Genomic DNA, 27,977 nt, shown 5'->3' on the forward strand with positions numbered 1-27,977 from the left:
AATCAAAATGGCCGAGGAAAGACAAAAATAAACTCGATGTTTGTTTTTCGCCAATTATAGTGGTGTAAATCATTCAGTTACAACGAACAAAGTGGTTGGTGTTCAACTTTATGATACGTCATCGAACTGGATACATGTAATTGTACAACATTACACGCATCGTGATATTTACTGAGGTAATTTCAGATATTGGATTTTTGCGAACGTGTGTATTGATCGTAAAAATTAAATACAGTATGGATTTTGATAAACGACAGTACGGATTTAGGCAGGTGCGTGTTTACACAACTACGTCATTGATATCTGTGTAAAACACATGAGTACACCACAGCGAACAAAATTGCTGGTTTGTAAAACCTTGGAAGAGGCTTTAAGGAAAATCCAGGAGCTGGAAATGCAAGATAATTTGTGCCTGACTCTAGTACGAAGAATTTTGGGAAGACGGTATTAAATATTTCCATAATTTTATGCATTATTTAACTATTGATGCTTGCAAATCATTTTTTTCAGCAAAGCACATCCATTTCACAGTGATTTGGTGGGAATGAGCTGAATTTTGACCTTTACAAAATTTATTGACATTAAACCTAAACTAACCTAAACAAGTTAAACAAATGACAATTGGCTTTATAATGGTAGTCCTAGTTGGGCCTCATGTTCTACAGCACTGTAGTTTATCAAATGACCATATATCTTTATACTGGTAGTCATAGCTGGGGGACACGTTCTAAAGCGCTGTAGTTTATCAAATCACCATATATCTTTATACAGGTGGTAATAGCTTTGGGACACATTCTAAAGCACTGTAGTTTATCAAATGACCATATATCTTTTAACAGGTAGTCATAGCGTGGGGACACGTTCTAAAGCACTGTAGTTTATCAAATGACCATATATCTTTATATAGGTAGTCATAGCTCGAGGACACGTTCTAAAGCACTGTAGTTTATCAAATGACCATATATCGTTATACTGGTAGTAATAGCTTTGGGACACATTCTAAAGCACTGTAGTTTATCAAATGACAATATATCTTTATACTGGTGATCATAGGTGGGGGACACATTCTAAAGCACTGTAGATTATCAAATGACCATATATCTTTATACTGGTAGTAATAGCTTTGGGATACGTTCTAAAGCACTGTAGTTTATCAAATGACCATATATCTTTATACTGGTAGTCATAGCTGGGGGACACGTTCTAAAGCACTGTAGTTTATCAAATGACCATATATCTTTATACAGGTATTCATAGCTGTGGGACACGTTCTAAAGCACTGTAGTTTATCAAATGACCATATATCTTTATACTAGTAGTCATAGCTGGGGGACACGTTCTAAAGCACTGTAGTTTATCAAATGACCATATATCTTTATACTGGTAGTAAAAGCTTTGGGACACGTTCTAAGGCACTGTAGTTTATCAAATGACCATATATCTTTATACGGGTAGACATAGCTGGAGGACACGTTCTAAAGCACTGTAGTTTATCAAATGACCATATATCTTTATACTGGTAGTCATAGCTGGGGGACACGTTCTAAAGCACTGTAGTTTATCAAATGACCATATATCTTTTAACAGGTAGTCATAGCTCGGGGACACGTTCTAAAGCACTGTAGTTTATCAAATGACCATATATCTTTATACAGGTAGTCATAGCTGGGGGACACGTTCTAAAGCACTGTAGTTTATCAAATGACCATATATCTTTATACGGGTAGTCATAGCTGGAGGACACGTTCTAAAGCACTGTAGTTTATTAAATGACCATATATCTTTATATAGGTAGTCATAGCTCGAGGACACGTTCTAAAGCACTGTAGTTTATCAAATGACCATATATCGTTATACTGGTAGTAATAGCTGGGGGACACGTTCTAAAGCACTGTAGTTTATCAAATGACCATATATCTTTATACGGGTAGTCATAGCTGGAGGACACGTTCTAAAGCACTGTAGTTTATCAAATGACCATATATCTTTTAACAGGTAGTCATAGCTCGGGGACACGTTCTAAAGCACTGTAGTTTATAAAATGACCATATATCTTTATACAGGTAGTCATAGCTGGGGGACACGTTCTAAAGCACTGTAGTTTATCAAATGACCATATATCTTTATACGGGTAGTCATAGCTGGAGGACACGTTCTAAAGCACTGTAGTTTATTAAATGACCATATATCTTTATATAGGTAGTCATAGCTCGAGGACACGTTCTAAAGCACTGTAGTTTATCAAATGACCATATATTGTTATACTGGTAGTAATAGCTGGGGGACACGTTCTAAAGCACTGTAGTTTATCAAATGACCATATATCTTTATACGGGTAGTCATAGCTGGAGGACACGTTCTAAAGCACTGTAGTTTATCAAATCACCATATATCTTTATACAGGTAGTAATAGCTTTGGGACACGTTCTAAAGCACTGTAGTTTATCAAATGACCATATATCGTTATACTGGTAGTAATAGCTTTGGGACACGTTCTAAAGCACTGTAGTTTATCAAATGACAATATATCTTTATACTGGTGATCATAGGTGGGGGACACATTCTAAAGCACTGTAGATTATCAAATGACCATATATCTTTATACTGGTAGTAATAGCTTTGGGACACGTTCTAAAGCACTGTAGTTTATCAAATGACCATATATCTTTATACTGGTAGTCATAGCTGGGGGACACGTTCTAAAGCACTGTAGTTTATCAAATGACCATATATCTTTATACAGGTAGTCATAGCTGGGGGACACGTTCTAAAGCACTGTAGTTTATCAAATGACCATATATCTTTATACTGGTAGTAATAGCTTTGGGACACGTTCTAAAGCACTGTAGTTTATCAAATGACCATATATCTTTATACTGGTAGTCATAGCTGGGGGACACGTTCTAAAGCACTGTAGTTTATCAAATGACCATATATCTTTATACAGGTAGTCATAGCTGGGGGACACGTTCTAAAGCACTGTAGTTTATCAAATGACCATATATCTTTATACTGGTAGTCATAGCTCGGGAACACGTTCTAAAGCACTGTAGTTTATCAAATGACCATATATCTTTATACTGGTAGTAAAAGCTTTGGGACACGTTCTAAAGCACTGTAGTTTATCAAATGACCATATATCTTTATACGGGTAGACATAGCTGGAGGACACGTTCTAAAGCACTGTAGTTTATCAAATGACCATATATCTTTATACTGGTAGTCATAGCTGGGGGACACGTTCTAAAGCACTGTAGTTTATCAAATGACCATATATCTTTATACAGGTAGTCATAGCTGGGTGACACGTTCTAAAGCACTGTAGTTTATCAAATGACCATATATCTCTATACTAGTTATCATAGCTTTGGGACACGTTCTAAAGCACTGTAGTTTAACAGATGGCTGTATATACTCAGGTACATATCTATACCTAACACTGGTTTATATGGAAGGAAGTATATTGTCTTCAGCTGTGTTCTTATTCCACTGACCATACACATTTATATTAGAGATTTTGACTGGACTTTACCTTAAAAGCTCTGTTTTTTTATTAAATTCTCTTACCATATAACTCTATAAAGGTGACTTTCTCATGCACTGTAGGTCAATTGACAGATGTTCATTTTTTTTAGATTTGGCCTAAAAAGACCTGTAGCAGTTAACAAGCTATATACAAAATGACCACCACCACTATCACCCTAAAGTGTGTGCTTGGTGTCTGTCTACACGTGCTTTCTTCTGGAATGTTGAAGAACAAACTGTGTTGAAACGCCAACTGGTAAGACTGTGCTTTGTGTTTGTAATTTTGTATGATAAGACATTTATTGTTTCCGCCAGGCCTAAAGGAAATGTCTATGAACAAGTATAGGTCTATACACAAGTACAGGATTGAAATATAAACAACGATTTAAAGAGTATTGAGTTGATGAGTGAGAACAAAAATGATATACCCATGTACATTTACATGTTCAATAAATAGTGCATCTCATACTCTGAATAATAATTCATTTTGCTATTAGGAGTTGGTCATGGACCTTTGCCGCCCTTCATCCAGAGCCTTCCACAGAGATGGCAGATATATCGCTGCCTGGACCAACAGTTGACCATGCCGTTGAGTCCATGATATCAGTAGCAGCCATGAAAACATCTACAGAATTACATCTGCGGCCGTGCCTATTAATGGATACATTCTGCACCACTTCCATGTGTAAGAATAGAACTTTCCAAGTCCTCAGCATAAGCATTTCTGTATTTAAAACGAAAAATAATTTAAAAAAAAATAAATATAGTTTTAAATAATTATATACAGGCAAAGTAAATTATGTAATTTGTTTCATGAATGTGTTTTTTTTTTAATTGCTGTTAAAGCAACAGTGTGCACCAGATGATCAAATTGCAAGTTTATTAAGTTTAGCAGTTATTTCATATTTTTCCATTCAAAAAGATTACTGGGTATGTCTACCTAGTAGAATTAATTTCTTATGCGTGATTGGCTAGTCGATGTTATCACATGATATAACCAAGTTAGGTGTATAGCTTTAATATACCACTTGATTGAAGTAAGCCTTCGTAGCACAGTTGATACAACACTGGACTTCAATTTCGGTGACACATTTTTTTTACATGTTTGTACTTTTTTTACAATTATGACATAAAAGCGTAACACATTCTTTTAAATAATTGTCCTGAGATATGTTACAGAAAAAAAACTTTTTTAGTTCCAATCTGGTGTACAGTCCCTTTAAGGCCTTATACCGTACTTGTAGACTTATTGTTTATGATAGTCTGTTTAATCATTTTATTGTATATGGGCAATATTTTATGTAACATCACTTTATGTAAAAAGTAAGCCTTCGTAGTACAGTTGATACAACACTGGACTTCAATTTCGGTGACACATTTTTTTTTACATGTTTGTACTTTTTTTACAATTATGACATAAAAGCGTAACACATTCTATTAAATAATTGTCCTGAGATATGTTACAGAAAAAAAACTTTTTTAGTGCCAATCTGGTGTACAGTCCCTTTAAGGCCTTATACCGTACTTGTAGACTTATTGTTTATGATAGTCTGTTTAATCATTTTATTGTATATGGGCAACATTTTATGTAACATCACTTTATGTAAAAAAAATTATAAAAAGTCACTGTGAATATAAACAGTTTTCAAATATGTACATTAAAATTGCAGGCTGTCAGTTTGAAACGTCTCTACTCTGACAGAAGGAAGGGAATGAATACCCAGGATTGTTCCTCAGGAAAATCTCTTCAACAGGCTGTTGTCAGTTTGCATGCTCTTTGGATGGAATTACCCTACCTTGGCTTGCAGAGAATCTGTGATATAAAAGACCTCTTTTGTGCTGCATTGTGTCATTGATTTCTTGTATTTTATATGTATTATGCCACTATTGTAAAAACAAATGGGCATATGTTTTAGCATATGTTTTCAAACAGACACATTCATATTTAAAACAGACACATTTATATTTTTGAATAATTTGAAAATACATTTTGTAGGTTGACTTCACACCATGAAACATTAATGGTAGGTTATATTTGACCAGAACATGACAAGTATTGTTTTCGGAGTTTTTTGGTCGAAGGTGAAGGTAATGGCTAACAGTGGTTATTCTGCACAATGACCCTTGAATTCTTTGACCTAGGACCATTAATATTTAGTGATTGATATATCAGTCCAACTCATATGTGAAAGGGACATGATGAAATTGAGCAAGAGCTTATTAGCATTGCAAATTATTATTTGTTCATTTTTAGCTCGACTATTCGAAGAATAGGTGGGCTATACTATCATTAACAATTCTGCGTTTAAGTTTTCATTTTATGTAATAAAATCAAGAGTTTTTATCCAATGGTAATCAAACTTGGTCAGACTATTTGTCGGCATGTTGAAGATGTATGAATATGGGTCATCCCTGGTCAAATTCTAGGTCACTAGGTCACATCTTAGAGAAAATATTTCCATGTCGTAAATTCAACATTTTTTTCATATCTTTATGAAACTTGGTCAGAATATTTGTCTGCATACTATCTTGAAAGTTTTTTAATATGGGTCATCCCGAGTCAAATTCTAGGTCACTAGGTCAAATCTTAGGAAAATCATTCCACATCATAAATTGAACAATTTTTGTCAAATCTTTATGAAATTTGGTCAGAATATTTGTCTGCATAATATCTTAAAAGTTCTATAATATGGGTCATCCCCGGTCAAAACCTAGGTCACAAGGTCAAATTTTAGAAGAAAGAATCCCACAGTCATAAAAATTCATTAATTTTAGTCAAATCTTTTTTAAACTTGGTCAGAATATTTGTCTACATGTTGTCTTAATCATTTGTGAATATAGGTCACCTCAGATCAAAAACTAGGTCACTAGGTCAAATCTTAGGAAATACTTTCCTGATGTCATAAAAAAAATCTATGCTTACCAAAGCTATCCATATCAGTTAATAACTAAATTCAATTGTTATTTTATAAACACACATCCAAATCATGAATTTCAGATCTAACCATATTTTTCAAAAATTTTAATTTTAATTAACTTTAAAAATATTTGTGTACATGAAATCTTAGATGATAAAGTGTGTCATCTAGGGTCAAAAACTAGGTCTCTGGGACAGATCTTATTGGAAAAGCTGATGTATTTATAAAATGTTTGTTTTTCCTCACACAAATGGAATAGTTTCTGTTGATCAGGTTATTTGTATGAATGATATCTCCAATAAATATAAATATGGGTCTTTTTGGTTAAAAATACTAGGTCATTAGCTCAAATCCTAGGTTTGCAAAATTGCATTGTCAAATAAAAAATCAAGCTTTATGCGGCGTTGCCGCGTTGGCGTCTTGTTATTTTTTTATTTTGACAGGCACATTTTTTTAATCTTAACCAAATCAAACCTTGTTTTGTCACATTGTGATTCTTATTCACTTTTTTTATTTGATTGTTTTATTGCTTTTTACAGGCACATATCACACTATTATTGTATTTACGTCCAATTCCAAGAGGCGTAGTAGAGCGCACTGTTTTACGACAGCTCTTGTTAACCTGTAAAGTGAAACCTGGTTATAAAAATGACATGACTGTGTCATTGTGTTGGCAGGCCAGGAGGAGGGCACATCAAATACATCTACAAACTTAGTATACAAAGTATTATAGAATTGCTTTCGGGGCCCATAGGATCAAGGTCACTAAAACAAAAAATATTGAAACTTAATCGCACAACAAAGGCTTAATTAATTAGGTTTGTCTGTCAATCATTGAAAACTTGTTGTTTTTTTTGCATTGCAGCATTTCATGCTTAATTTTTATTTTGTCTCTTTATTGCATATTACCTTTATCATTATTGTATTCATTTCTAAGACAAAGCAGCATATAGTTGAGGGCACTGCCCCATGACAGCTCTTGTATATCCTAAAAAGAATACAATAGTGATATACCCTGATATAGGTAGTTTTGGTACATTATCACGGTTTTAATTTTAGCTTTACTGGCCAAAGATCAGAATATCTGATGTGATGGTAATGTGTACGTAGTATGTGCTTCCTAGCGCCTGTAAACAATTGCTTGTGAACACCATACAGTCTTTAGTTATGATTGTATCTCAATAAAACAGTATTTAGATATCCAATAGAGCTCGGTTCCTTTCGAAAACCAGTCAGATCTGCCCATGCATGCCTAGATTATGGGCCTTGAACGTCTGTGCGACTGTAAACAATTGCTTGTGAACACGGTACAGTCTTCAGTTTTAATTGTATATAGATGAAACTTGTACAGTATTAAGATATCAATTAGAGCTTGGTTCCTTTCGAAAACCAGATATGCCCATGCATACCTAGATTATGGGCCTCAAAAGTAAAAAAAAATGCTATTTTTAGCCAAGTCTACATGAGCGAAGTCTATTTTTAGACAAGTTTACATGTAAAGTCACAAATTCATGTGAAAAATTGTTCAAATTAGGTCCCTGGGGTCATTATTGGCCACGCCACTGGGTTCACTGGTTTGGTATACTAAATTGGGAAATGTTTGAAAATCTTTATGTCTGAAACAATTATGCAGACCCTTGTTATTTTGAATAAGGATTATTTTATTGGTCTGCTACCATGGTTGTTCAAATTATGCCCCTAGGGTCAAAACTGGCACTGCCCCCAGGGGTCACAAGTTTTTTAAGAAATATTTTCAAAATCTTCTTGTTTCAAACCACAAGGCTCATATCTTTGATATTTGTTGTGGAGCATTATATGTAGACCGTCTTGCAAAACAGTTGAAATTATGTGCCCTGGGCCGGGGCCACCATCCATTTTGTTACAAAAATGAAAATTTGACCAATAGTACAGTTTTGTAGCAAATTTTATTCTCCTCAGATGACCTTTACTTGGCACGTATTAGAATACTATTAGTTCATGCAACTAATCTGCTTACAACACTTTCTGTTCTCAGATGTTAAATGTGCAACATTTAAGCTAACTCAAACACAAAACGTGAACAATATGTTTGTTGGCTATTACTCATACATACATGCTCTGGATCAAAAATAACCACATGAGCCATGCCACTAGAGCATAGGCACTCATGGGCCTCTTGTTTTTTCTAGAAAAAAAGCATACTAACCAACCCTATTTATTTTAGAAGTTAGCTGAAACTAAGAACTTTTTTTACCTTACTTTTATATTAGATTGTGTATTGCTAAGATTTTTGCTTAAAGCTCCATTTAAGGTAACTGTTCATCTCAAATGTAACAGCTTTTGCCTTCAAACTTTTAAAATTTCATTGAACCAGTGGGTTCATCATGATGCACATCTGTAAATGTTTCTCCCTAATATGGGCTTTTATGTATGCAAACAGAACATTGAACAATTGGCTTTCTGTGTAAAGTAAACCCTGTCCAGAACATTTGTCAAATTGCTGTGTCAGCACTTGTTTGAATGGATTTATTTTATTTTCATATTATGATTTCAAATAAAGTATTTAAAAATGTTGATTTCTTGTATGAAGTGATTACTACAATCCTTATAAGGTCAACAGGAAGCTTGAAAAAGTATCTGTTACATGTATTAAGGCATGATTAAAATCATTTTTCCATTTTGCAAAAAGCAGATGGTTAATTTATACCACCTTCAGGTAGTCATGATGAACTCTTTAAAGATATCCCAGGTAAAGGTAGTCACGATAAACTCTTTCAAGTTATCCCAGGTATGCATGGTCACCTCTTAAAAGATATCCCAGGTATTCATGATCACCTCTTCAAAGATATCCCAGTTATTCATGATCACCTCTTCAAAGATATCTATCCCAGGTAGTCATGATCACCTCTTCAAAGATATCTATCCCAGATAGTCATGATCACCTCTTTACAAAGATATCCCAGGCAGTCATGATCAACTCTTCAAAGATATCTCAGGTATTCATGATCACCTCTTTAAAGATATCCTAGGTAGTCATGATCAACTCTTTAAAAATATCCCAGATATTCATGATCATCACCTCTTCAAAAATATCTCAGGTATTCATGATCACCTCTTCAAAGATATCCTAGGTAGTTATGATCAACTCTTTAAAAATATCCCAGATATTCATGATCACCTCTTCAAAGATATCCCAGGTAGTCATGATCACCTCTTCAAAGATATCCCAGGTAGTCATGATCAACTATTAAAAGATATCCCAGATATTCATGATCACCTCTAAAAGATATCCCAGGTAGTCATGATCCCCTCTTCACAGATATCCCAGGTAGTCATGATCAACTCTTAAAAAATATCCCAGATATTAATGATCCCCTCTTCAAAGATATCCCAGGTAGTAATGATCAACTTTTAAAAGATAACCCAGGTAGTCATGATCAACTCTTTAAAGATTTCCATTTGTAACCATGCAGTTGTTGCAAGCATACTTTAAAGCCCTGGTGAAGGGGAGATCAATGCAAACTGAACATGGATGGTTTGTGTGGAAATGAGCCCACTTTTTTGGTTGAAAGTTCTATGTGATTAGTTAAACAACAGGTCAAAATGCAGATGATGTTAGCAAAATGATGCATGAAGTTAAATGACAGGCCATAGCTGTCAGACTTGAAAGGAAATTCACTTGGTGGTTTAAGCGTGAACAAAAGCCAAGATCAATCAATGCTTCAGACCCTTGATCTATGTATTCTAGGGTGATTTGCAAACAAAAGTGTATAATAGTTACTGTGTACTTTCAGGAGAATTAATTTGTGGCACAGTTCACCTAAGTTCCGCTTATGTTGATTTTTCCATGCAGATAAGTAACCATACTTGTATGAAAAATTATTTCTCAATTTCACCAAGCATAGAAAACTACCAACAATGGAAGTGTTTTTTGTCACAGACTCAATCATGTCATCTAAAATCCACACAATTCTTTCATATTTTTTCAATCTTCTCTTCAACTTTGGCCCATTTCAGATGAACTTTTTTCAAAGCACAGTAAAAAAGACCTTTATCATATAGTTTCTTGTAATTCCTCAGGTGAATCCAATTCCGTTTAACTAGTAGTTGCTTCACATAATCCAACCTATTTTTGTATATCTTCTTAATCCAATGTTCTTGTAACTCCTCAGGTGAATCCAATTGTTGAGCTAGTAGTTTTCTTCACATAAACCTATTCTTGTAGATCACTTTCTTAATCCAATGTGACCTTTTTTCTCTAATTCCATGTCTTCATTAAACCAAAAGTTACCTATTTCTTAACACATCCAGTGAAGACTTTCTTTTAAGTCTTTACTGATTCTAACCACATTTCTTACACTTGTATAGATCCTGAGTTTTATCTGTAGACTTCAAATCAAACAACTTTTTTTTCCATAGTTTTCCAAACATAACATGACCTCTTTGCTCCTCAAGTGTATCCAGGTGAACATCCAATTTCAAGTCATGATTCCAGGTGATCAGTTGATAAACTGCATTGCTTAAGATTTAGAACTTCACATCAGCTGTCACCGCCATAACTACTCATATGAAGCATTGAAGGCTGGGGCGTAGCCAGCATTATGCACTTACGCATGTGTGTAACATCAATTTGAAAAATGAAAAAATAAATATGGCAAAAAATGGCATCAAATTCAAGGGCTAAGCTAAATATTGATATCAGAATACAGGGAAGATCAGCTATAATAAGCATTTTTTCTCTGTGTTGGATAGCTTACTGAGCCTAAATCAATCACTTGGTTACTACAAGGTCGGCGGCCCGGAACCTATAAATCCCTCCAAATACACATCAGTGCCCAACATGTTAGTTCTATATTTCATTTTTTTCCTTGGGGAGCCCCCCTACAGCTACAGGGATATTCCTCCTTCAACACCATCCCCCTTTCGTGCGTAACATTCAGTAAAGCCTGACTACGCATCTGGAAGGCATATACCAAGTAAACTGAATACATTACTTAAAAGTGACTCGCTTTTGTTTTTGGACCAAATATTAGTTTTCCCAGTAATGCATCTGAAAAAAACTATTTTTATCATTTTTTTATGTTATGAATAATGCAGAAAAAAATCCAGTGCATAAAAATTTATTTTGGTTTTTGTGGGGTTCAAACCCACGCCAGGAAAAACCAAGTAAACAGTAAAAAAAAACAGCCGGCTAGTCAACACAGCCACCGGGACTTTAACAAAAATGGTGGATATGTTGGCCCCTTAAGGAAACATTCATTATATCACATGATACATTGTCAATCAACCAATCAAACAACACATCAGCCGTAATTAATTTTGAATACACGTTTGAAATTGTGGTCTTCAACATTATTTTGCTAAAGGGTTCCAGCTTTTGCTATTTTTGTTTTAACACTCCTTTCCTTATGATTTAACACTTAACAAATTACGTGTCCCCAAGCTATTACTACCAGTATAGAGATATATGGTCATTTGATAAACTACAGTGCTTTAGAACGTGTTCCCCAGCTATGACCACCAGCATAGAGATATATGGTCATTTGATAAACTACAGTGCTTTAGAACGTGTCCCCCAGCTATGACCACCTGTATAAAGATATATGGTCATTTGATAAACTACAGTGCTTTAGAACGTGTCCCCGAGCTATGACTACCTGTATAAAGATATATGGTCATTTGATAAACTACAGTGCTTTAGAACGTGTTCCCCAGCAATGATCACCAGTATAGAGATATATGGTCATTTGATAAACTACAGTGCTTTAGAACGTGTCCCCCAGCTATGACCACCTGTATAAAGATATATGGTCATTTGATAAACTACAGTGCTCTCGAACGTGTCCCCCAGCTATGACCACCAGCATAGAGATATATGGTCATTTGATAAACTACAGTGCTTTAGAACGTGTCCCCCAGCTATGACCACCTGTATAAAGATATATGGTCATTTGATAAACTACAGTGCTTTAGGATGTGTCCCCCAGCTATGACCACCAGCATAGAGATATATGGTCATTTGATAAACTACAGTGCTTTAGAACGTGTCCACCAGCTATGACCACCAGCATAGAGATATATGGTCATTTGATAAACTACAGTGCCTTAGAACGTGTCCACCAGCTATGACCACCTGTATAAAGATATATGGTCATTTGATAAACTACAGTGCTTTAGAACGTGTCCCCCAGCTATGACCACCAGCATAGAGATATATGGTCATTTGATAAACTACAGTGCTTTAGAACGTCTCCCCCAGCTATGACCACCTGTATAAAGATATATGGTCATTTGATAAACTACAGTGCTTTAGAACGTGTCCCCGAGCTATGACTACCTGTATAAAGATATATGGTGATTTGATAAACTACAGTGCTTTAGAACGTGTTCCCCAGCAATGATCACCAGTATAGAGATATATGGTCATTTGATAAACTACAGTGCTTTAGAACGTGTCCCCCAGCTATGACCACCTGTATAAAGATATATGGTCATTTGATAAACTACAGTGCTTTAGAACGTGTCCCCCAGCTATGACCACCAGCATAGAGATATATGGTCATTTGATAAACTACAGTGCTTTAGAACATGTCCCCCAGCTATGACCACCTGTATAAAGATATATGGTCATTTGTTAAACTACAGTGCTTTAGAACGTGTCCCCCAGCTATGACCACCTGTATAAAGATATATGGTCATTTGATAAACTACAGTGCTTTAGAATGTGTCCCCCAGCTATGACTACCAGTATAAAGATATATGGTCATTTGATAAACTACAGTGCTTTAGAACGTGTCCCCCAGCTATGACCACCAGCATAGAGATATATGGTCATTTGATAAACTACAGTGCTTTAGAACGTCTCCCCTAGCTATGACCACCTGTATAAAGATATATGGTCATTTGATAAACTACAGTGCTTTAGAATGTGTCCCCCAGCTATGACTACCAGTATAAAGATATATGGTCATTTGATAAACTACAGTGCTTTAGAACGTGTCCCCCAGCTATGACCACCAGCATAGAGATATATGGTCATTTGATAAACTACAGTGCTTTAGAACGTCTCCCCTAGCTATGACCACCAGCATAAAGATATATGGTCATTTGTTAAACTACAGTGCTTTAGAACGTGTCCCCCAGCTATGACCACCTGTATAAAGATATATGGTCATTTGATAAACTACAGTGCTTTAGAATGTGTCCCCCAGCTATGACTACCAGTATAAAGATATATGGTCATTTGATAAACTACAGTGCTTTAGAACGTGTACCCAGCTATGACCACCAGTATAGAGATATATGGTCATTTGATAAACTACAGTGCTTTAGAACGTGTTCCCCAGCTATGATCACCAGTATAGAGATATATGGTCAATTGATAAACTACAGTGCTTTAGAACGTGTCCCCAAGCTATTACTACCAGTATAAAGATATATGGTCATTTGATAAACTACAGTGCTTTAGAACGTGTTCCCCAGCTATGATCACCAGTATAGAGATATATGGTCATTTGATAAACTACAGTGCTTTAGAACGTGTTCCCCAGCTATGATCACCAGTATAGAGATATATGGTCATTTGATAAACTACAGTGCTTTAGAACGTGTCCCCGAGCTATTACTACCAGTATAAAGATATATGGTCATTTGATAAACTACAGTGCTTTAGAACGTGTTCCCCAGCTATGATCACCAGTATAGAGATATATGGTCATTTGATAAACTACAGTGCTTTAGAACGTGTCCCCGAGCTATTACTACCAGTATAAAGATATATGGTCATTTGATAAACTACAGTGCTTTAGAATGTGTCCCCCAGCTATGATCACCAGTATAAAGAAATATGGTCATTTGATACAACAGTGCTTTAGAACGTGTTCCCCAGCTATGACCACCAGCATAGAGATATATGGTCATTTGATAAACTACAGTGCTTTAGAATGTGTCCCCCAGCTATGATCACCAGTATAAAGATATATGGTCATTTGATAAACTACAGTGCTTTAGAACGTGTCCCCGAGCTATTACTACCAGTATAAAGATATATGGTCATTTGATAAACTACAGTGCTTTAGAACGTGTCCCCGAGCTATGACTACCTGTATAAAGATATATGGTCATTTGATAAACTACAGTGCTTTAGAACGTGTCCCCGAGCTATTACTACCAGTATAAAGATATATGGTCATTTGATAAACTACAGTGCTTTAGAATGTGTCCCCCAGCTATGATCACCAGTATAAAGATATATGGTCATTTGATACAACAGTGCTTTAGAACGTGTCCCACAGCTATGACTACCAGTATAAAGATATATGGTCATTTGATAAACTACAGTGCTTTAGAACGTGTCCCCCAGCTATGACCACCAGTATAAAGAAATATGGTCATTTGATAAACTACAATGCTTTAGAACGTGTCCCCCAGCTATGACCACCAGTATAAAGACATATGGTCATTTGATAAACTACAGTGCTTTAGAATGTGTCCCCCAGCTATGACCACCAGTATAAAGATATATGGTTTACTGTTAAACTACAGTGCTTTAGAACGTGTTCCAAAGCAATGATTGCTACAGTCATATGATTTACAGTCAAAATACTTCAAAACGTAATGGATGTCTTAAATTTCAGTGTCAAAGTTGGATGCTTTTCATGATGAACATAAATAAAGGATTGATAGGTATTAAAATTAAAGCAATGGACCTTTGTTTACACCTTCTAAAATACTAGGCACAATAATGCGATTATAGGGAACTTTCGCCTATTCAAAAACCGTTAAAGACTCAGAAGCAGCTGTTTATATGGAGTACTAAAATACTAAATTATACTGTATTAGCTAAATCTAAATCAAAGATAAAGTACAGTGTAGATCTTCCTTTATTTCTTAATTGTTTGATTTACCCTAATTATTTCATAAAATAATCATGGGTTAATGTGGCAACTACTTACATTATTATTTTATATAAACACAATCAAAATTGAGTTTATTTTGACAAGAGAAATTTATGATAAACATTGTCAACCTTAAAACATTGTCAACCTTAATACTTTGCTGCAAAGGCAAATTTTTCTATTTACACAAATATCTATGACGTAAATAGACCATCCAAGCACCTGCTGAAATCCGTACTGTCGTTTATCTGGCAATACTACAATCCGTACTGTACCTTAGGCTAACCTGTATTGATTTCGGTCTTTTAAAGTCATTTTATTTATAACAAAAACATTAATTTAACTGTAAGTCATTGTTAACTTCATTTTTTGGAGGATTGCAAAATTTGAGTTCAACCCCTTGTCTATATAATATATATAAGAATATTTTTTTTCGAGAGAAACCCCTGTGTGCGCAAGAGTTAGTCCAAATAATTGTACGTTGACGGATTTTTTTTTTATTTTTGATATGGCAAATCCTTCACGTACAAATTGTTTAGTATCAAAAGTGGGTAGTTGTTCCGATCAGGATTCCGGGTTAAAACATATAGCGTCTATAAAATATAAAAAAACAAGAAATATTACCAGATAATGTTATTTTATATTAGTTCCGTACACAAAAAATAAATATCCAACTTATAATTATGAGTTTGACGGCTTTTCTTCATTTCATTCTGTCAAAACATAACGATATATACATGAAGGGCACCTGCAAGGCTTCAGGGCACAGTTTTAAATCGTTCGGAACATTTCGGCCATGGCCGAGTTGTTACGATTGTACAACGAGGTCTATCTCGAAGCTTTGTCGGAGGAGGCCGAGTTATTACGATTGTATCGAGTTGTTCCCCTTTGCATAATTGTTTTCTGTGTCACTCAACTTTCGTTTTATTGGAAAGGTACACAACTTGTTTTAATGCATTAAATGCTTGTTTAGTGCAAAATAGCATTTCACTTACATGGTAAAATATGAATATAACTCTTTATGATCAATTTCAACCATAAAATACTTCACTTAAAACAATTTCAATATTTTTAAAACACCCCCGGTTTTTTTTTTGCACATTCCCGTTTAGACGTTAGGGATTGGAAGAATCCCGTATAACACGTCTAATATTTTAGACTAGCGCAAGAGTGAGACATTGTTTATATTATAATATGCAAATACAATTAAGAAGCTGTATAAGCGAGTTGTGTCTTGTCTCAATCTCTACAATGAAGTCAATAAATGATCCGGCAGTTATCAGCTAAGGTCCCGGCCATAGTGGTCCGGCTTTTCTCAATCATCAGTCCCGGCAGTAACAAGCTATAGAGTCCCGACCTCAAAAGTGGCGGCTTTTCTCAATCATCGGTCCCGGCAGTAACAAGCTATAGAGTCCTGACCTCAGAAGTGACGGCTTTCCTCAATCATCAGTCCAGGCAGTAACAAGCTATAGAGTCCCGACCTCAGAAGTGGCGGCTTTTCTCAAAAATCGCTCCCAGCAGGTTCAAGCTATAAGTATAAGGTCCCAACCTCAACGGTCCAGGCTATATCCAATTAGCGATATGGACAGTTATCAGTAGAAGACCCGGCTTATTCGAAGATGTCTCAGGTTGTTGTAATTTATATCAACCTTACGCCAAATAAAAAATAGGTCCGTTTCAGGTAACACTTCCGACCCTATTTTTTCCCGCCGACCCTAACCTATTTTTCCCTGAAAAAAAAAGTGATTTGGGTACGAAAAGCTTTTGTTACGAAATGTATACGAAAAGTTGACAATATAAGAGTTGGATTTCTGATTGTATTTACCGTATTCACCTAAGAGTTCGGACACCTTAATTTTTTTAATTTTTTTCGCTGTCCGAATTCATTGAAAATAACCAATTTCACATTTTATCTCCATGTATGTTAAACCTGCCTTTTTTTTCGTGTCTGCATTTTACTTATACAACTTATTTATTTATCCGTAGTTATCGATGGTTATAACACCTTTAAGTGCAACTCCTTCCTCAAGTTAATTAAAACCCCATTCAACACCATTTTATACATGCATTGAAATGAATAAACACCTTCTATCGGCTTCAGATCAAACAGTCACACTGTGTGATGTCACATAACTCACAGTTATACCCACGAGGATTTCGTGGAGAGCATGGATATTGTTATGCAGGATTAATGTGTCTGGGTAGTGTTTTCGATTGTAACTTAAGTATTGCACATGAACTTTAATTCATCACATTAAATAGTTACCTGTATCATTGAATGTGTTTTTATATTGTTCTATTGATGTTTCAATGAGTATTACTGTACGATTGTTGCTTCATAAAGTCTATATTAAAAGTGTGGTACAAGTTTTAAAGTTTATTGGCGGATCGTTTTACAAACATGTCATGCCTGTGTTTTCTTAATCCCTTGATTGCCCTTGTTTTTTCTTTAATCCTGTTATATATATCACACTTCCTTTTCAACAGGCAATAACTCGTTTAGGATGGGTTGTAACTAATTAACTTGTCACAGTGATGTATACGGTTAGGTAATCTAGCCAGGCAAATACATTCTAAGGATAAAGATCAATCATCTTTGTCTGTGAGACTTAGTACATACATGCCATATCCCCCGGCGGGGGGAAAAATCCCCCGGAATTTCTACCCATCCCCTTGTCCCCCGCCGGGGGATTCATATCCCCTGGAATTAAAAAAAAAAAAAAAAAAAAAAAATTGCTTAAGGTTGACAATGGAAAGCATCAATAATATTATGAGTGTGAAATTCCACGAAAGTCCAAAAATTATTGTATTTGAGTGTATTTCTGTATTTATTCTTATATTATAAATGCAGATATTGCGCAAATTTTCGTCGCGTAAAAATCCCCTGGTGTTATATCAAAATCCCCTGGAATTCAGACCAAAATCCACTGGGAAGCCTCTCAGAAATATGGCATGTATGATAGTAACTGTAAAAGTCATAATCAATGTCCTTTGGGTGTCCGAAAATTAGGTAGTCACTACGCAAAATAATTTTTGAAATTAATAATGGGTGTCCAAATTTTTAGAGTGTCCAAACTCTAAGGTGAATTACGGGTAGTTTGTGCTTGTGTGACAGGTATATTTCAATTCTTGAACTTTATTTTCTTGTCAGATACAAATGTGTCAGATACTGAATTTTGGATTGATATGTCAGACTTAAGTGTGCAATTTTGGCAATAAAACCTGCATGTTACTTGTTCTTCAAACCTGAACCCCAGGTCCTCTTGACAGCATTGAGGTTTTCTTGGCTGATGGCTATATGGTAAATTTGCTGTCCCACTCTCCATGTAATTATGTAACAGGTAGGTGAGCGGGTGATTGAAAGCAAAAGGGTGCATAAAGAAAACCGTTCCTGGAAAGTCTTTAATAATAAAAGAGTGGTGTACCATAACTTAGTTGAAATCCAACCATCATCGTCAAAGTATTTAACCAGACAAATAAAGATTGTTTCCTTTGAAGCATGGAACATGTTAAAAAACTGCTGATAAACCTGAAAATTGATTACTTTTATTTTTGGTACAGTCTGAGTCAACAGTTACTGAAATCGATATATCAAAAAATATATAAATAAAAAAATATTCCGACCTACCTACCCTATTTTTTATGGCAGCGTTACCTGAAACGCACCTATTTTTTATTTGGCCTAAGTGAATTAAATGTGAGTAAAAGTGAGTTAAATGACTATATATATTTGTTCGCTCTTCGTTCAACGAATTTGCTTGTTCATACTGTCTCCATGGCTACCGACAGACCAATGAGGCGCCATAGCGTGCCTTCTATCCATGTTCATCCGATGTAGTCTACCAGATCAAGTATATGCTTACTCTCTCACTCCAGAGCCTGATCCCTTCATGTGAGGAAGGCAGGCCTCACATGCTCGGCGTGTAGGTAGGGAGCAGCTTCCTGACAAAGTGGTATACTCCTCCCTTCTGAGTATAGGCTGGTGCCAAGCCCAGACGTGTCACCTTCTGGTATACCCGCTGAGACCAGTGGAAGCTATGTGTACAGCCCTTCACATCGGTGTTGGGAAATACTTCCCGGACTGCTTGCCATGCCGCAGCTTCAAAATATAGCATGAACCACTCCACAATTGGATCACCCAGCCGATCCCTCATCTCACGTCGGACGGCTACATAGTTATCTTTTGGTTCTGTTGGTCGTTACTAGTTTCTGGCGATGGAGGTTGACTGCCGGGGCGATGTTCTCAGGATTGGGAGGGTTTGGTCCATCTGTTTGCATTTAGGTTCACACGCATGCGCAATGCGCTGCGCGTGATGATCCCCCACGTGCAAGTGTGTGTACAAAATGAAAAAAATAATTTTAAACATTAATTAATGATAAAAGTTACTTATGTGTCTCGATAAGAACTTCAACTTTTGATTGCCTAGTGACAATAAATAGTTGAATTGCAGTACTTTCTTTATGAAGATCTAAACCGGAAACCGCTTCTCAACCAGTAGCTTGACGTTTAAATAACAATAAACATTACAAAAGTGGTTACTTTAATTTCGCTCTTTGCAGATAGGACAACCTGGCAGTCCCTCCCCCTTGGCGCAAGGCCAGACTAGCAGCCCTAGTGTGGATAAGTCTTGGAAGAAGCGACTCACACAGAAAGATGTGCAACATGCTCAGAGGAACGTCATGGCTTGTGGAGTAGCAGTGTTTCTGCTTTATTTTGGCATGTTGGTTCTTTATCTTCCTTTTCTTTTTTGTAAAACATTCATTTTATTAAAAGAAAAAGGTAGTCTAAAATAATAGACATATTATATGGGATTCTTATATTCCCTAACAAAACAGGTTGTCGTGAAGGATTTGCCATATAAAAAATCGTAGAAAAATTTGGCAACGTACAATTAGTTGAGAGTAGTAGGGATAAACAAGCCTGTATCCTTACACTTGTTTGTGGTGCAGTATTTTCAACAAGCTGGCTGGCGGGCTGCAAACTTTGTATACTGGTCTTCTTTGTTAACTGTTTCTTATTAATGAATGGATGTTTCATGAAAAATTAATCTTCAATGTACAGTATTTATTTTTTTCTTTTAAAATGCCTCTCTGTTCACTTCAATGTGAGCATTGTTAAAGTGCAAAATCTTTGAACTTAGCCATAACCCAAAAACCATGTAAGATACGCAGATGAAACTTGGAACACATGTTGCAACAGACATACGAATACAACTATATACATGAAGGCATATAATTCGAGCTTTATTGATAATTGAGTAATGCTGTTTGACTTAAACTACTTAAACAACAACAGCAAAGCTTTGTTTTTCGATCCATGGCACTCTGGTTTCTTTAAAATGTTATATATGATATATATGCAAAAACGTACTGTGATCTTGTTTATGAAATCATTGAAATTTATATAACTTTACATTGACTGCATTTTGTTTATCATATATAAGTTTCTAACCATATTTGCATATGTATGTACCTTTCTTCTTCAGGAACATTTTCTTTCTGAGTGCAGTACTGCAGATTGGCAGGACAGTCTTCTGGTATATAGGTACAGAAGTCATTGTAATGAGTCTTTTGTATGAACGAGCTTGAATTCTTAGATTATAAGTATTGCTGTTTAAAATCTAGAGTTTGAGCAAACCCAGTAAAGTTAACCAGTGAAGGGTTTGCGGGATTGTGCTTATTCCAACCACTGGGTACAGGATATTTTCTGTGGCTTTTCGACTAGCATTGGCATGGTAAAAAAAAATCGAAAAAACTTTCACTAGTACCTAAAAATCCATAAAACAGTCATCATATTAGACTTGAGTATAGAAGCTGAGGGTATTTTATTTGCTTATTACAAATAGCATGTATTTTTGTTTTCAATGTTTTACAAGTGCGTATTAAATGATGTTTGTGTGTAAATCATAATAGAGATAGATGATAACATATTTTATGAGTAATTTAATTTAGTATTGCTTTGCAAGAAAGCTGTTTTCGGGCATCTAAAAGATTAAAATTTATACAGATCATTCAGACAAAACCTTCTGATGAAAAAGGTAGCAGTCAATAAAAAAATCCTTTTCAAATGAAAAGGTGCACTGAACTATAATAAATTTCTGAACAGCGTTTTAAAGATGAATCAAATAAAACACTGGCACATCCACCATATTCTTCTGATGGTTTAAGCCCTGCCATGTTTATTTCAGAGGTGTCGTTAATTGTCATGCTAGTATTCAGTATTGTCTCCGATGTGTTCAAATGCCTCTCGTACTATGTCTTCAACAACAAATTGGAAGTCACCCAGATACAGAAGCGACTCCTTGGGGTCAAGGACAATGGTATGGTTAATGTTCAAGGTTGCGTAAAGTCTTTATGGTGTTTTCAAAATGTTGTGGTTAGTTTCTTAATCTCATGTTTTTCACCCAGTTCCATTTAGGGTGTTGGGGATGCTTTCGTATAGCATTAATTACTGCAGCATTTCTAAACAGGGCAATTATTCGTACACCCATATTTTTGTTTATGAAATATCACAGTAGATAAACAACACTTAATGTGTCTCTTCTATTTGTTACAGTAACTTACTGAGATATCGTAACCATTTAAAATAAAACTTCGAGGTGCGTGCGAAATTATTTCTATATATTACTAAAGAGCATGTACCATTCCAGCCTGTCGCCCATTCGCAGCTCTGCTCCATGGCAAGAATAGCCTGGTATTCTCCAGTAGTACTCCATCTAGCTCTCATACTGCTTATAGTCCGTCCAGGTATGGTCACTTGTAATTTTATGCACTCAAGCTTGTTCAATCACCCTCCTCGCAACTTAAAATACTAGTTGTCCTCTTAGCTGTCAAATAAGGGTCCTGTGTAACAGTTCTATACACTAGCAAATGTTAAATTACCAGAGTTACATTCTGTTTGTGTACTATGCCCCAAAACCTTTCATGACTGAAACCCTTATTGGGGATGGATAGACCAGTGCCATCATAGGATAAACATACACCCCTCAGCTAGCTCATGTGCTGCGTACCTTTCTTCCAAGTAATTGACTCATGAATGATGGTTGTTGTACAGTGAGGGTTGAGGTACATGCAGGCTTTTTACAATGTTCATACATGTAGTGTCTTAGAAATCTTTCTTTCTTTTTTTAAACAGTGCCGTTTTTGGTGTGAGGCGGTCACCTATGCTAAGAGTGGTAACCTTTGTTATTGTGGACTATTTCTGACGTTGATCATCAATTATCTGACAAAAATAAGAATTGAATTGATAAATCAAAGAGATGGTGACAGTTAAAATGAAAAAGAGGGATAGTTATGCACTTGGCTTTGTCATGAACTTGTGGTGTTCTTGGCATTGTCTTGAACTTGTGGTGTTCTTGGCATTGTCATGGACTTGTGATGCTCTTGGCGTTGTCTTGAACTTGTGATGCTCTTGGCATTGTCATTGACTTGTGATGTTCTTGGCATTGTCATGGACTTGTGATGCTCTTGGCGTTGTCATGGACTTGTGGTGCTCTGGGCATTGTCTTGAACTTGTGGTGTTCTTGGCATTGTCATGGACTTGTGATGCTCTTGGCGTTGTCTTGAACTTGTGATGCTCTTGGCATTGTCATGGACTTGTGATGTTCTTGGCATTGTCATGGACTTGTGATGCTCTTGGCATTGTCATGGACTTGTGATGCTCTTGGCGTTGTCTTGAACTTGTGATGCTCTTGGCATTGTCATGGACTTGTGGTGTTCTTGGCATTGTCATGGACTTGTGGTGTTCTTGGCATTGTCATGGACTTGTGGTGCTCTTGGCATTGTCATGGACTTGTGGTGCTCTTGGCATTGTCTTGGACTTGTGGTGCTCTTGGCATTGTCATGGACTTGTGGTGCTCTTGGCTTTGTCTTGGACTTGTGGTGCTCTTGGCATTGTCTTGGACTTGTGGTGCTCTTGGCGTTGTCTTGAACTTGTGATGCTCTTGGCATTGTCATGGACTTGTGATGCTCTTGGCATTGTCTTGAACTTGTGGTGTTCTTGGCATTGTCATGGACTTGTGGTGCTCTTGGCATTGTCATGGACTTGTGGTGCTCTTGGCATTGTCATGGACTTGTGATGTTCTTGGCGTTGTCATGGACTTGTGCTGTTCTTGGCGTTGTCATGGACTTGTGATGTTCTTGGCGTTGTCATGGACTTGTTGTGTTCTTGGCGTTGTCATGGACTTGTGATGTTCTTGGCGTTGTCATGGACTTGTGATGCTCTTGGCGTTGTCATGGACTTGTGATGCTCTTGGCGTTGTCATGGACTTGTGATGCTCTTGGCGTTGTCTTGGACTTGTGATGTTCTTGGCGTTGTCATGGACTTGTGATGTTCTTGGCGTTGTCATGGACTTGTTGTGTTTTTGGCGTTGTCATGAACTTGTGGTGTTCTTGGCGTTGTCATGGACTCTAGGTGTTCTAAGCGTAGTCATGGACTTGCAATGCTCTTGGCATTGTCATGGTCTTGCAATGGTCTTTGCATTGTCTGGGACTTGTGGTGTTCTTAGCGTTGTCAATTTTCTTTGTATTATTATTTGTTTAATCAACCGCATCAAATTTTCAGCGCCATCTGACAAGATGGCAGACTTACAGTCCCTGTCAGTGTACCTGGAGGAGCAAGATGAGAAAGACTACAAGGCAGCTCTCAGTAAGTCCGCGGGTCATGTAGCCTTACTTTCTATTGTTGCTTAGCTGTTTCCTTATTAATTCAGGCTTTAAAGTGGGCTCACTTTTACCTTCTTCGTCTTGGAAAAGCCCTACTCTTTCCACTTCTTTGGTTGAATAATAGAATACAAGTGTTTTATTAAAATGCTCTTAGAATGGCCTAAAATGCGGGAAATGAAGCACTCAATTTCAAAATATTGGCATGCCACCAACTTCCCCTAGCTAGCCAGTTACTTTAAGATTTGTGCAAGTTCAACACAAAGATCTTTAGAATCTTGAAAAAAATGTAAATGTTTATCAACATAACACTGATGGAAATGTTCAGTAGTCATTACTTTCTTTTAAAAAAAGCTTTGTAGTTTTTGGTCACTTGAAAGCCTGTATTATGTACGATGCAGCGATGTATTTATTCTGCATATCATTTAGGGTTAGCTTTATTTGATTTTAATGAAAATTGCCATTTGGCTGTCAATAACTGAATTATTATTAAAACCACTGCATTGAGATTTTGCAACTTTAAATATACCTTGTTTTAAGAAAATAATCCTTTAAAAATCCATAAAAACAATTGATTCTGAAAATCAAAAAACGATGCATTGGTTGATAAGATGGTCGCTTTATCACAGGTTGCCAGGACATGTCGCTGAACAGTTCATCATTCTGGAGTTACGGCCGTCCAAGCCTGGACCTGAGCCACGTGTTCCGTAATAACCAGTTCCAGCTCGCCAGTCAATCCCAACAGAGCCATAAGTCGTGGACGAATGATAGCGATTATTTGGGAGAAGAGGTAATATACAATTTCGAGACAGGGTTTTAGTGGGGACTATCTTTTATGAAGGATTATAAACTTTTGTGAACAAAGAGCTGTCAAGTCCATCTCAAGCTAATTGTTTAGTTTATTATAAAAGGCCACCAACCCAAAATACATAGAATACATCATAAATGCATTAATACTTGAGTCATGGAAATGCATCTGAGAGTAAAATCATAATTTTATGATACATAAATATTTAATTGGATTACTTCCCTTTAACTGTTAAATATTCTATAAAAGAGGCAAATTTGTGTAATATTTATAAATGGTTTGATTCCAAATGACTCTGGAATGCATTACATCTGTGCTTTTAGATAATCACTTGAAGACGTAATGTGAACGTCCATCAAATAAAAAGAAACATTGTATTCACAGTATAAAACAGTAATATCTCATTATCATGACATAGGAAATTCAATTATTGAATTGTCTCTTTGGTTGCATGTATGCACAAATAAGTCAATGAATCAGTAACTACTTGATTTATTGCATTGAAATATTATGCATATACTGCCCTTTTATTATTTGACTCAGGCATGCTGGTTAAGGTTTTTCATGTTAAGTAGATATAACAGTAATCCACGCCTGTTTCACTAAAACTTTGCAATCCTTAAACTTAAAAGCGGCAGAGTTGTCCAGTGTGATGTCTTTCTGACAGCTCTTGTTTAAGATTGAACTTCCAACTTATCTTTAGTTTATGAGTTGTTTCCAAGACAATTCTGGACAAACAGAAGTACCATGTATTCACAAACAGATTTAGTTTTAACATATATACCACAGACAGGTAAACTGGACTAACGGGTAATTTATTAAATATGAACCAAAACTGGCTGAAATTGGCCGTATAGCAAAAATTAATTGAGGAAGTTACATTTTCTGCATCGAATATAAAAAACCCAGCTGATATAATTATCTTTAAATTGTATAGATTACTGCGGATCACTAGTGTGTCAATGATACTTTCCGTTTAGTAAAGATTTGAAGGTTAACAACTTTGTTTCTTAAAGCAGAAGTTCCGTATGATAGGCCAAATATTTATGTTGTGGTTTTGATTTCTTGTGTGGTCAATTTTATGATGGGACTGTCCCTTTTATCCGCTTATACAACTTTGTCCTCCCTATGTCCTTGCATATAGATATGTTTCAACTACTTGAAATGTACTAGTTGCATGTTTCAGGTCTGGAGGCCTCTGGGAGTGACAGATGATGATCTGTTCCTCTGGATTGAGCGCCTCAGAAAGGTCTGTATCACGAGAGCAATGATTATTCTTTATATTGACACTCACTTGAACTCAGTTTAAGGCCACTAGCCAAAGGTACAAATATAAACATAATACATATTATGAGAGGCATAAATATATGTTGCTTCTTAATCGCAGGCTTGGACCATTCTGTTACAAGGTAGAACTCATTTCTCCTGACCTCCATGTTTGCATTTATTTAAGAAATAAAAAAAAAACTTTCTTTATTGGCTATTTTCCAAATTGCAGACTAGAAAATCACTGAATCATCCCAGACTAAAAGTAGAAAAAGAAACCGATTGTATTCATTTAATCACTGTGAACAACATTGTGGAGATGTGGATTTTATTAGGTACTCTGAAATAACCTTGGTATCGCTGTCAGCCTAGTTATTGTCAGTGTGGTTGTGTCAAAACTTTTAACTTTCAAGATTCTCAAATGAAACTTGATACACATGTTGCCAGAAACAATATGCACATATTAGCAATTTGCCATCATAATATTCATCAAAGGCAGCTCTATCAAACAAAAGGCTACAGTTGGGTGAAGTAAAAAGGAGGTAGGGGCCATTAAAGGGCAGCATGGCTCTCATCCCTCCTATTTAGGCATAGCTGGATCACTAGCAAACAATATGCACATAAATAGCAAAGAACATCACTCTTGTTTCAATACTTATTAAGTTATGCCCCTTGTTCAAGTGAAAAAAGAGCAAAAGGAACAAGTTTTGGCGTTTACTCTGCAGAGCTCTAGTTCGTTTGAAACCTGCACTGTATATCTTCGTGCCACACAGCTGCTTTTGTATTAAGTTGTATGAAGATGCCAAATGGTACAATTCAGTACAAGATTTGGAGAAGACCACTCTAACCTTAATATGATGGTCCCCTATCTAGATTGTATGTCCAATCAGGAATACCTGGTCAAGAGGATTAAGGGTAGGCATATTTTCTACTGTTGGCCATAGTGATACATTTACCTAACCTCAATATGATGGTCCCCTATCTATCAAGTGGATTAAAGCAAGACATCTAATCTACTGTTGGCCATCGTGATACATATACCTAACCTCAATATGATGATACCTTATCTATTAATAGGATAAAGTGTAGACATCTATTCTTCTGTTTAGCTCAGTGGGCTATAATGCGAAAATAAATTCATAAAACACATCGTAAAGGATAAATACCATTGTACATTTTCAGAGTTGGGAAGTGATGGGTGTGTCAGTGAGTTCTTGTGGAATCGAGGTGGTGGTGGGGGCCAGTATGGGAAACCATGGAGCGAACATTTGCCCACAGATACTCAGGTGAGAACTTCAACTCCATTCAGGTTAGAACATTTACTTGGTCTGGTTCCCTCGGTTAAAAAATCTTCACTTTGGAGAGAACTTTCACTCGGATGAGAACCTTCCCTTGGGTGGTGAGAACTTTCACTCGGATGAGAACCTTCCCTTGGGTGAGAACATTCACTCGGATGAGAACCTTCCCTTGGGTGAGAACTTTCACTCGGATGAGAACCTTCCCTTGGGTGGTGAGAACTTTCACTCGGATGAGAACCTTCCCTTGGGTGAGAACATTCACTCGGATGAGAACCTTCCCTTGGGTGGTGAGAACTTTCACTCGGATGAGAACCTTCCCTTGGGTGAGAACATTCACTCGGATGAGAACCTTCCCTTGGGTGAGAACTTTCACTCGGATGAGAACCTTCCCTTGGGTGGTGAGAACTTTCACTCGGATGAGAACCTTCCCTTGGGTGAGAACATTCACTCGGATGAGAACCTTCACTTTGGTGAGAATTTTTGCTCGGATAAAAACTATCACTCAGTGAGAAGTTTTGCTCGGATGAGAACCTTCACTTGGGTGTAAACTTTAACTCGGATAAAAGCTCGTTTTTTTGCCAGGTTTTAAAAAGGGCAGTGTGCTGTATGAAGGGACCGGGTGCTT

General features: G+C 36.4%; 1 long non-coding RNA gene and 1 pseudogene across 1 annotated transcript; both read left to right on the forward strand.

The window, feature by feature from the left end:
• The first annotated feature begins 2 nt into the window (after positions 1-2).
• LOC128246615 (uncharacterized) lies at positions 3-8,998 on the forward strand. Its single transcript, XR_008263291.1, has 4 exons — positions 3-444; positions 3,636-3,781; positions 4,023-4,210; positions 5,196-8,998. It is a non-coding gene; the product is annotated as an uncharacterized LOC128246615 (long non-coding RNA).
• A 10,561-nt stretch (positions 8,999-19,559) lies between these two features.
• The window catches only part of LOC128245991 (transmembrane protein 209-like), a 34,402-nt pseudogene continuing 25,984 nt past the window's right edge, over positions 19,560-27,977 (forward strand).

Source organism: Mya arenaria, chromosome 9 (assembly GCF_026914265.1).
Source record: "Mya arenaria isolate MELC-2E11 chromosome 9, ASM2691426v1".
NCBI classification, from domain to species: Eukaryota; Metazoa; Mollusca; class Bivalvia; order Myida; family Myidae; genus Mya; species Mya arenaria.